The 13,337-nt window shown below is 30.0% G+C and overlaps 1 pseudogene; it reads right to left on the minus strand.

Annotated features, from left to right (window-relative positions):
• Positions 1–931: 931 nt before the first annotated feature.
• Positions 932–2,719, minus strand: LOC105803043 (phenylalanine N-monooxygenase CYP79D16-like; annotated as a pseudogene).
• Positions 2,720–13,337: the final 10,618 nt, after the last annotated feature.

A 13,337-nucleotide genomic window follows, 5' to 3' on the forward strand; every position in this document is an offset into this window, starting at 1 on the left:
GTTCTCAAAGTCATGACTCTCTCATCTGTTTAAATTGTGACACCGTAGTCCCTCGCCCTCAACGTCACGGCACCACTATATCAAAACCGCGACATCAAGCTTCTATCTTCAATGTCGTGACATGATTCTTCATGGCCACAATGCCAACTCAATACTTTGTAAAATTTTATATTTTAGTCCTCAACCAAACTCGATTTTTCGAAAGAGCTTTCTTAAGCTCATTTAGATCTCGGATTTGATTATATAACGTACTGTAATTATATATTTAGAATAATAACATGTGTAGACTATTTTATTGAATTGGAAATAAGATCATAATTGCTCCGGTAATAAATGTGACATCTCGTATTTAGGACCCAATGATCAGATCGAGTATGGGGTGTTACACTATCATCTATTGTCATGTTATTGATTGCTAATACCACATCAACACATTTTAATGTCATTACTATAGAGGTACCAAAGTGTGATGGAATTAAAGTTTAAGTACCAGTTAAATACAAATGACCAAGTTCCAAGATGAAATATTTAGGGATAATATTTGATGCACTGTTAGTATATTAGTATATGAGTTTCATGCACAATCAATTAATAATATTAAGACACCTCATCATTGTGTAAAATAAAAAATAATGAAAGACTTAAATATGTAGTAAAAACTTTATTTAAATATGACTAAAATTAATTATAACTTTCTCACCTTCCTCATTGTATATCGAAGTACTTTAAAATTCTAAATACATATCCATGCCAACAAAAGACAACTCTGTTCAATTTAAAGCTACACTTTGTTGATTTAGTTACGATATTAATTATAAATATAATTATAAGGAAGACATACCATGTTACAAATTCCAAACTAAACCATCATTTTATTCCCTTTTCCCTTTACCTCTAGTTTATCATTGAAGTTCTCTTTCTTTCTCTTCATTTACCTTGAAACAGAGTAGACATGGAGTGGCAACCGTGGCTTTGCAACAGCAAGCAGTGGTTTTGCCAGAAAGGAATCTTTCTTTCCTTGACAAAGATCAATAGTTCCCTGATTTGCCGGGATACTCCAATCGAAACCTTGCAAAAGCCTTGCAAACAACATGGTAGTCATTGAACTTCCAAGGACCACCCCGGGGCATCCTCTTCTTCCTGAAGTACAATCCTGAAGGTGACGTTCTGGCTTGAACTTGCATGGCTCGTCCCAAACTTTAGGGTTCCGACCGAGTCCTACCCGGCTAAGGATGACATGGCTACCCTTAGGGATGAAGTAGTCGGCCACTGTTGTATCGGTCAAGGACATGTGAGGAACGTTAAATGGGGCGATGGGATGGAGTCTAAAGGCTTCTCTTGCGCATGATTTGATGTAGTTGAGTCGTGGGAGATCATACTCTTGTACTAACCTATCTTTTCCAACCACATCATCCAACTCATCTACTGCCTTTTGTAGCATCTCTGGTTTGTTTAACATCTCCGCAAGTGCCCATTCTAGGGCGTTTGATGGATTATCCAATGTTGCAATCATAATTTCCTGAAAATTAATAAAATACTTGATGATTTGCTAGGGTCGAGATATGATTCTCAATTAAGACGATAATCCGTATATTTATATGTTTTGATTGGGTTTAAAGTATATAATTTTGTAATTTTTAACACCTCATAATATAGTTTTATTATAATTTTACACATCCTATATTTGTAGATCATGTGGACTTAAAAACAGTTAAGAGAGAAGGAGAAGCGTACGTTAATTTGAGCTTTGATCTCGTCCGTTGAAAGTAGCGGGATGTTACCATTTTCATCAGTCAAAGAAACCAAAACATCAAGCAAGTCTTGGGGTTCATGTTTTCTGCCATCTCTCCATTGTTGAATCCTCTCTTCAATTATGGGATCATGATACTTCTCCAAAACTTTAGTTGCCTCTTCCATAACTTTCCCATGCCCCTCCAGGTCGAGGCCTCTCAAGAACGGTAAGTAATCGGATATACAAAAGGAATAAATATGAGCAAGAATGGTGAAAATGGCGTCGACGTACTCTTCTTCCTCAAAACAAGGTCCACCATCTGCTTTCCCTTTTCCCAAGTATCTCCTATTAAACATCATCTTCCTTATTACATTGCCACAATAGTGTCGGGTAGCCAATCTTAAGTTCACAAGGCCGCCTTCATCACCATTTTTGCATTGGTTAAGCACGTAACGCACGAGGTTATCAGCTTCTTCACCTCTTTTCTCATGAAGCCATCGATGTGTTGCCTTTGAAAGCACTTCGTTAGCCATAACTCTCTTCATTTTCTTCCACGATCTCCCAAGGGTCCAAAACCTGTGCCTAAGTAGCCTTTTGTTAGGACATCAGTGGCCATGGTAAGGGGTCTAGAAGCAAAAACAGCATCTTGTTTTTTAAAGAATTCGCGACTGATTTCAGGACTAGTGACGGGAATCACATGAACATTTCCTAGACGAATACAAGCAATTTCGGTGTTCATTTCTTCCATGAACGAGTGTATCCAATGAGATACCGATGTTTTCTTCTTGTTTATGATGAATTCAGGGAGGTTTCCCACAATAGGCCAAGGTTAGGGCCTGGCGGAAGAGTAGGTTGCTTAGGCTTTTGGACCTTGCCTTGCCCTTGGAGCTTGAAGAGGTACGGCAAAGCAAAAGTGATGAAAACAAGTAGGATGGAGAAGCTTAGCATTGTAGAAGGAGCGATGAACATGAAGTAATAGATTTCCATGGCAATATCAGATTTCTTTCGCTATATATAAAAGTTTAATACGTACTTAAAAGATTCACATCCAATTAAGCTACTCTCATAACCGTTTTCATGATTAAAAAATATTAAAAATCAGACAAATAAAAAAAATAACCATAAAATATAAAAATATTTTTTATTATAAAAAATGAGAGTTGATATAAACTTATAAAAATTATTAAAAATTATAAAAATATAAAAATTAAAGACTTTGAGTCAACCTGGTCTTAATTTAAAGCTTTTTAATGAAAGTTCTTTAGCGTCACTTGAACGAATAAGTGATGAGAAACAGGCATATAAGCATGAAAGTTGTTTTATTCTATAAACGGTAGTTAGCACGATAAAATTAAACCCTTGTATAACACTAAGCATCTCCCTTCAAGAAAAGACTTAAGCATTTGACATAAAATTAATTTTAATATGAGATCATCATACCATAGTGGGTTAGTTCGGCAATATGGCATATATTAAACCTTTCTACTTATTATATATTTGCCTAAATTTTAATTTTAGTTGAGTGTTTTCTATTTCTTAATTTATTTGTGTCGTAATAATTTAGTTTTATTTATTCGGATATATGTATATTTTATCTGATTTTATTATAATAACTTAATTCTACTAGTCGAAATTAATATTTGTGTTTATACTTTGATTGTGTTATTAATATAACTTTTAGGATGTGAAAATGTTATTGCTACTATGTTTAAATAAGTTATTGATAATATAATTTTATTTTAAGTAAGTAATTCAAAATAATATTATTTAAAATAACAAGTATACTTAAAATATACGATTATTTTGATAATTTAAATATTATAATAATATAATGATTAATCACTAATAAAGCATTTGTATAATAAAAAGATATATTGTAAATTAATACTTTCTGCTCTTCAATTTTTATTTCTTTCTTAATAATCAATAAATTACCATAATAATTCATATATATTATTTATTTTATATAAAGACTGTATAATATATTAGTTTATATAAAGCTATTATATAAATAATTGAAATTTAATATTTAAAATTAAAATAATGTTTTTTTACTTTACTGATTAGAGAAAAAGGTAATACTTTAAATATAAAATAATTCAATATAATTTTAACATTTTATGTGTTATCATGTAAACCAACACTATAATAAACAATAAAGGGTATACTGGTTAGTTCAAAAAATTTCTAAACTCATGTTTTTATATATACTAGTTTTTTAAGTCACTTGTGTTGCACATGTAATTACATGTTTGATTATTTTTATTAATTATTTGTTTCTATTTCATTTAATTAATGTAAGTACTTCTAACTCAGCACTTTATAATTTAATCCAACCTATTTTCTAAAATAAATATTATTTATTAAATTAATTTTTCAATTAAATAATTTTCTCAACCCAATTTTAATTCCTTTCAAATTATGGCAACTTTACCGAAAAAGAATTTATGAGAAAATATATTTAGTTTCTATATTCAACGGATTCACAATAACCAATTAATTTAATTCCATTTTCGAACTTCAATTATTTAAATAAATAATAATTCAAAAATTTAAATTAATTCTTAAGTTATTTTCATACTTAGTTAGAAACCACATTCATTTCCGAACGTAACTCATTTCTCTAACTTTATCATTTCTATCTATTTTTATTCATTTGATTCAACATGCAATTCATTTATGGTTTCAGTGAGCTAGGGGAGGGATCGATTGGACATATGTAATTAGAGCTCAAATGATTTATAATTAAGTTTCAGCTTTTCACCTATTAATTATAAACTCATTTAGTCACGAAGTCGTTCCACTATAGTATTGTGATTGAGCTCTCCCCAATTACAGACCATTATGAAAGCTACTCGATCAGTGCTCGTCCAATAAACTTGTCATAAGTGTGTTACCTTCATAGGATATCCTTAATTTATTTGGGATAAATTCGTTCTCCCAATATTATCTTATTTTATCTCATGTTGACCATTACGTCTATGTCTCTATCTTTGGAAGTCATTTACTTCGATGCCCAAGACAAAGCATCTCCCCAATTGGACTTGATAGACAACATCTTAGTCTTTCGATCAGTTTGCTCATTTTCGATTAGACTAAGGACATGTTTAGGTTCATATACTAATTTAAGTTGTCTTTCTGTATTACAATTCAGTCACGTAATACTAGGAGTGAGCGCTCGGCCGAATCAAGTCGAACCGAGTGAAAGTTTTTTGCGTTAATTGAGTTGATGAGTCCTACTTTATCATCCTAACTCAATTTGAATTTTTTTCGAATTAATTTGAGTGAAATGAAATTTGAGTCGAGTCAAATTGAGTAAAATTATTCGAGTTAAATTAAAAATTAAACATGTCAAATTAAATTCTTGTTATGGTATAACTAATTTCTTGTTAGAGCACATAAACTTGAACATATATACTTGAAAGGGACTAAAAGGTATTTACACCAATATGTTATTGAAATTATTTGAGTTATCCAAATTTTAATATTCAAATTTTAAAATTCAACTCAACTTGAACTCGAAACTTGAATTAATCATTCGAGTTTACTCAAATAACTCTATTTTATTAACTTGAAATTCGATTTTTTTTTCAATTTTTTGAATCGAATCGAATTTTTCTCACCCCTACGTAATACCGCTTAATATTAGTTAAACATTAGATAACCAGTGGGCTAATATTTGCTTACATTTTGCTTTGCATGCAAAAATCATTAAGGTCAATATACAAAGGGTATTCATGTAATTCATAAATAATTTTATTAAACCAATCTGTTCGAAAAAATTACAAGTATACAAACGAATATACTACACTCAAGACACTAGATCCAATAGAGTTGAGATAAGATATTCTTAAAGAAGCGCATAGCAACTCATAAGTCATGCATCTCGAAAGAACTATGATGTAAATTGATTTGAAGCCTTATTATTAGTGGTTGGGCATGGAAAAACTAAATTTGTAACAAAGTGTTTAACTTCCTAGCAAGTGAAGGCGACACGCCAAGTTCTCTCAGATTGTTGCAACCTATTTCAACTCCTAAGTGGAAATGGGAGTGAATTGTCATGGATTTTGTAATTAGATTGCCTCTCACCCTAAGAAAAAAAAGATGGTGTTTAGGTAATTGTGGATATATTGACTAATTCGACGCACTTTGATCCTATTAAAACGGATTGTTCTTTGGATAAATATGTCGGGCTACACATTTCAGAGATAGTGAGGTTACATGGTATGCCTACTTTCATTCAATAGAGAACCACGATTTATGTCAAGATTTTGGGGGAATTTACATGAAGCTTGGGTACTCAATTGAACTTTAGTATAACATTTCACCCTCAAACAGATGAACAATCAAAATGAGTGATCCAAATTATAGAATATATGTTGAGGAGTTGTTTTATCAAGTTTGAGGAGAGTTTGAAAGTACCTTCATTTAGTTAAAGTCACTTACAACAACATTTATTAGTCAAGTAAGATGGAGCCTTATGAAGGATTGTATAGTAGAAGATGTAGAACACATTTTTGCCAAACAAAGTTGAGTGAAAATATGTCAGTGGACCCAGATTTGATACAAGAGACTGAAGACAATGTGAAGATATTCCAAGATCGATTGAAAGTCACGTTTAATCAACAAAAGTCTTATGCTGATTTGAAAAGAAAAGACATTGAATTTAATATGGGCAACAAGGAATTTTAAAAGTATCTCCTTGGAAGAAAGTTCTTTAATTTGAAAGAAAAGACAAATTGAGTTCGAGATTCATGAGACCTTATTGCTAGAGTTAGATAGAATTCACAATGTTTTTCATGTCTCCATGTTAAAAAAATATAGGTCTGACTCGTCTCGCATCATAACTCATGAGAAAGTGAAAATTCAACCAGATTTGACTTATAAAGAGAAACCAGTCAAGATTCTGCTCAGGAGATTAAGGAACTCCAAAATAAGATAACATTTTTGGAGAAAGTATTATGGAAGAACCACAAAGTTGAAGACGTATCTTGGGAAAGCAAGAGGATAATGAGACAACAACACTCACAGTTTTTTTATTCAAGTAAAGTTTTGAGAACAAAATTTTCTTAAGGATGAGAGAGTTGTAACAACTCCAAATTTCTGGTGCCATAATTTGGCACCTTTCTAGAAAGTGTATGAAAAATTCACGAGAAATGGAATTTCATTTAATTAGTTAAAGTGGAATACAATGAGTTTTCTCAAAAGAAATGTATGAATTAAATTGAAAAACAATAAGAAGAAAAGGATTAAAAAATTATTTTTCCAAATAAAATGAGATAAAATGAATGTGAATATTATTAATATCAAAAACGGTATTTTAAACTTTTCACAAGAGTTTATATTTAGAATTTTATAAAATAGGAATTCATGAAAAGAAATTTCCTTGTATCATTTGGCCACCCAAGAAGAGAATCTTTCTGCTTGCTAACTTGATCCTTTCTCTTCAATCCAACTAAAATTTCACCCTTTCGATTTGATCCTTTCACTAAAACCTACTTAAAAACCCTCTCTTGAACTTATTTCCAACATCATCTTCCCCATTAAAACCTCGGGTTTCACTTGGATAATGAGAGAAAAGTGAATGGAAGGTAAGAAAGTTGGTACTCTTCATTTCATCATATTCATTAAAGATATTTATGTTTATCAGATAGGTGAGTATTAAATATGTGTATTCAATGTGAAGTTAAAGAGAAAGAGTTGGAGAAGGATGGTTCAAACAAAGGGAAAGAGAAAATAGTTGAGTAAAAAAGAAAGTGAAAAGTTTTCTTCCATTTTGTTCATTTTAGAGGTAAATTCTTATGGAGATCTCTTTACCTTAAAATGGATATTTCTATTAAAAATGCTTTAAACAATTAATTAGCTAAGTAAGAAATTAGGTATAATTAATTAATGATAATGTTTTTCTGTGAAATTGTGAAACAGTGATGATGAGGCTTAATGTTGTTAATAATCTGAAAATGACATGAGTTTTGGATGAAGCAAGAATATTGTGTTATAGTGTGTTAGATTATTTGTTAAAGTCATGTTATTGTCATAAATAGAATTTATGGCTTGATTTTCTAGATAAATTAAAATAATAAGATGTTTATATATAAATTTGAATATAAAGTGTAATCCTATTAGTATAATAATTTTTCTTTTTATCTTTTTAGTTAAAAGTAATTTAAATAATAAGATAGGCATAATGATTTTTGGTCCTCTAATTTTACAAAAAAAAATTAAGTCTTTCATTTAATTTTTTGTCTTTTTTAGTCATTAAATTTGCATTATTTGTCAAATCACCTAAAATAGATAAAAGTTAATGTTTGCTAACTTTTCGACATAAGCGTATATGTGGATTGCCATGTGTATCCACATTAGCAATTAATTAAATTTTAAAAATTTTAAAATATTTTTTCATATTTTTATACTTTTTAAATAATTTTAATTTTTATGTCTAAAACATAATTAATTGCTTATGTGACATTCACGTGACAATCCATATATACGTCATGTTAGCAAAGTTAACAAACAATAATTTTTTCATCTATTTTGGGCTGGTTTGACAAATTTAAATGAAGAGCTAAATTTTTTTTTTTGTAAAGTTGGAGGGTCAAATAAATCATTACATCAATAAAATATTTATAAACTTGAATAGTTTTTGTTTTTTACTGAATTACAAGAAGAGGGCAAAACACTAACAACAACGCGACTTGAATCCAAGCCACACTTAAGATAGTAAACACCTTAACTATCAAGCCGACACATGGGGTCCATAAACTTAAATAGTTTAAACTATAGTGAAAGTGTAATTCAAAATTTGAACAGATTTTATTTAGTCAATTTTTTTATTAATTTTAATATAATAATATTTTATTATGTTTAAGTAAGAAATAACTTAAAATAATATGAGATTACTTATTTATAAATTTGAATAGTGGAAGTGATAATAAAAATTAATTCAAGATGAATATATTCATCGGATTTTATTTGGGCAAATTACACATAAAAGCCCTATTTTTTTAAAATTTACCGAAATGGGCCTTATATTTTATTATTTACCGAAATGGGACATTTTTCCCGAAATCGCGTCCACGTCAGCGCGATGTCAGGGAATGTGTCAGCAAATCGCATCCACGTTAGCGCGCTTTGCTGACGTGGAAGCAATAATTCATGAACAGTTTATGTTTTTTAGCTTGGAAAACTTTGAAAGGCCATAACTTTTCACTCGGTTGCCGATTGAGACGATTTTTTTTATTTGAATAACTTTTCGAGATCTATTGTGACGACAAACCGCCGAAGGCGGTTTGTCAGTAATTCGTCGAAAAAGATCCTTTTACCTCTAAATTTTGATTTTTCAGTTTAAAATTGAATTTTGAAACATTCAAATCATTATTTTCCTTATTTATTTGAAGTAAACACGGATTTTTTTCTGTAATTGTTGTATTATTTTTTCGATTTGACACGTGTATGGAATAGGTCCGATAAATCGTTAGAACGTAAGTAATATAATTAAGATAATAACAGTATTTTATAATATGTCAATTAATTAGTTTAGCTTAGTTGATTAAGATGCTTGCTCTTTTCCTTAGTACCTTGGTTCAAATCTTGTTGGTAATAATTTTGAATCTTTTTGTACTTGTTGCATTTATTTTTTAATCAATTAACTCTTCAATATTACATTAATATATATTATTAGTACAATAGTATAGACGGATTGACAATTTGAGCTACAATATTATGAATATTAACTACAATACATAATTTGAGCTACATATTATACATTAATATGTATTATTAGGGCAAAATACCAAAAAAATGGGCAAATTACACATAAAAGTTCTATTTTTTTAAAATTTACCGAAATATGCCCAGTATTTATTATTTACCGGAATGGGTCATTTTCCCCAAAATCGCGTCCACGTCAGTGCGATGTCAGGGGACGTGTCATCAAATCGCGTCCCCGTAGGCGCGATTTGTGTCCACATAAGCAAAGCGCGCTGACGTGGACATGATTTGCTGACACGTCCCCTGACATCGCGCTGACGTGGACGCGATTTTGAGGAAAATGGCTCATTCCGGTAAATAATAAAATACCGGGCCCTTTTCGGTAAATTTTAAAAAAATAGGGCTTTTTTTGGTATTTTGCCCATTTTATTTATTTATTTATTTTGTATTTGATTTCAAGGTAACAATAAAAATAATTAAGTGAAATTCAAAATGAATATAAAATGTAATTTAATATTTTATCAAATTTTATCTAATCAATTTGTTTATTAATTATTATATAATTTAAAACAATAATGTATTGCTTACTTATAAATTGAAAAGCCTAAATTGCAATAAAAGTATAATTCAAGGTTAATATAAAGTGCAATTCAATGTTCATTAGACTTTATTTACTCAAATATAAATTTATTGAATTGTATTTACTTTTTGATGTTAAAATAATCAATAAATTTGTCTATTTAAATTTTAATTAATAATATAGTAATTAATAAGGAATTTTAGTATTTAAAATTTAGCAATAATAAAATATTTTAAAAGGCATAAATTTTATATGTATAAATATGAAGGTTAGGTGACAATTTGGTCACCCGTTTTTTATTTTAGTATTTAATTTTTTATTCTATTTTAATATCTAAACTATTCTTCTAATATGTATTTTATTCCAAAAACAATTAATAGTATTATAAAACAAGCGACACATCCCACTAATAAGAACACCCCACATCCATTTAAAAAATATCGAAATAAAAAAACACATATAATATCTAAAAATATAAAATTCAAAATTATATATAAAAATTATAAAATTTTATTAAATTCAAAACAATTCAATATTTCATAATATATCAAATATATCAAATATAAAATTCAAATATATATTAAAAAATCTATAAAATTTATTTCTTTAATTTTTATAATTTATCAATTATATAAAATAAAATAATTATAAAACATTATATGAAAACAAAAAATCTAAAAAGTTAAAATGCATATTAAAAATTAAAATAGTTAGTTAAACTTTTAGAATATAAAAAAGTCAAAAATTAAAAATATATTTTTCAATAACAAATATATATAAATAAATAAATAAAACATAACAATCAACGACACATCAACCATCAATGGCCATGTCATTGATGACATTAGGGGAGAAATAAATTATAGATAACCTTATTAAATTTTAATTTTAATTTCGCTTCAATTTTTCTTTTAAAAGTTCAACTTTAATTTTATACCTATTGAAGAGGACTGACTTCTTTTGGAGAAGTCTTTAACGTGTCATCCTCAGGCCAACCGACCAAGACCTTTAACAATCGAAGGTATTGTCCTTGCATCAAAGTTTTGTCCACAACTCTTACGGAGAGTCATGTACAATTCACGGAACGGACATCTCAATTGGTAGAGACAAATGCTTGCAAGACTTGGAAAATGTGTCAATACGGGGCTTGTGAATAATAATGGGGGTACTAGGGTGTCCCACAACTCAAACCACCTTTAAACCTTGGTTGGTGGTTTGAGTCATGAGACACCCAGGTACCCCATTATTATTCACACAACCTATACTAACTCCTTTCTCGAGTCTTGCAGGTAATTATCTCCGCTAATCGAAACTTCCCCTAAGGTGAATTGTACACGGCTCTCCATGGAGGCTGGGTACAAAACCTCGACATGGGGACAATCTCTTCGATTGTCGAGGGTCCGAATTGACCACTTCAAAGACTTCTCTAAAAGAAGTTGGTCCTCCCTCAATAATATCTAATCAAACTCAAGGCCTAAAATTATTATTTAAGTATGTGATTGAGTTGGTGCCACAAGTCAATTCGATATCAATTCAGTTAATGAAATTATTAAAATAATCTTACTTATTTTAAATAAATTATATTATTACAAGGACACTTTTATCTTTTCTTATTTAAAACAATAAGAAATTTGTTAATATAGAAATTTGAACTCATACAACCAGAATGTATAAATATTTTCTTTACCACTACAATTAAAACTTTATTTAATTTTTTATACATTTCATGTTATTACACAAATTTTTCACCCACATTGTTTGTATGTCTATTCTTTTATATTTACTATTATTTAAGTGTGTAACTGAGTTGGTGTCATAAGTCTATATATAACATCCCAAAAATTTTATGCTGGAACTCGTATCATACCAATGATCAAGTAAATAAAAATTTTGAGTGTTGGTTAAATGTGGACCATTTATTAATTAAATACGACATTGGGAAACACATCGAAAATTAAATTCATATACACATGGTAAAAATAACTTATGGACTAAATTGAAAGAGAAAGAGAATTGACATATTCAATTTAAGGGGGAAGAAAATGATGAAATAGTGGAGAAGGACTTAATTATAGGGATAGCAAATCGGTGTGTCACAGCTATGGTGAAGGTAATGAACAAAATGTAAATTTAAAGTGACTAAAGATGTGACTTGCTAAGACCCTAGCATGTAATTAGACCAAAACTCAAATTACATGTTAGTGGGTAACTTAATCATGGCCATTAATGGCCACTAATTTGATGTAAAGCTACTTGTCACCATAAGATGAAAGGAAAATTAAGAATTAAATTTAATTAAAATTAGCTTAATTCTTTCTCTCTCCCACCGAACATAAAAAAGAAAGAATGGAAGTGGGATTCTCATCTTTTCCCACGGCTATTAAACAAGAAGGAAGAAAAGAAAGAAAATTCCAAGTTCTTCTCCAATCCGTGAGCTCAACTCAAGTGGGAAGCAATTTTTCTTTGAATTTTGGTTTAATTGACAGGGTGAAGTGATAGTTAAGTATGAACCCATTCACTTGATTATTGAATTTAAAAGGAAAATGCAAGGATGAACATGGTTTAACACTTAGAAAATCTAGAGATATAAAGCTTGATCAAGTATATTGTCGAAACCAATTTTTAAAACAAAAATTTAGTTTCGACTTAAAAACGAAAATTGGAGTCGTCACCGATCTTCTATCAAGGTGTGATCGGATCACCTTGAAAATGATTTTGGTCTATGAGTGTCAGAAAAATGAGTTCGGGAGTCAGTTACGTACGAGGAAGGGTTAGCACCCTCGTAACGCCAAAATTGGTACCTAATTGATCATTTAATGTCTTAAGGTCGAATGATAAAAAGATTAGAAAGCAATTCCCCTTTTCAAACTTTTTATTGAAATTTATGATTTTGAAAACTATAAAGTTTGGTCATCTTGCTTCAATGAAGAAATCAAAACACAGTAAGTTAGGGTACGATTCTTTGAAGTTCCGATGACAACACATGAATTTGTTTTTATTAAAAACCTCGTCTCGAGATAACAAAATGTCATATCCAGTGAGTTAGGATATAACATTTCGAATTCCCGAGATAAGCTTAGGTTTGAAATCTTTACACTTTAATTCACTACACCAAAACAGGTCTTTAGCGGCGTTGTTTTAGGCCTTTAGCGGCACTTTTTAACGCCACTAAAGGAATTTGCGGCGCTTCCAGAAGCGCCGCAAAAAAGGCCGCTAATGAAAATGTCGCAAACGTCTGCAGCGTTTACAAACAAAAACGCCGCTAAAGACCATGTTCTTTAGCGGCGCTTAGAAAAAAACGCCGCTAAAGACAAT

Source organism: Gossypium raimondii, chromosome 7 (genome assembly GCF_025698545.1).
Source record: "Gossypium raimondii isolate GPD5lz chromosome 7, ASM2569854v1, whole genome shotgun sequence".
Classification (NCBI taxonomy): Eukaryota; Viridiplantae; Streptophyta; class Magnoliopsida; order Malvales; family Malvaceae; genus Gossypium; species Gossypium raimondii.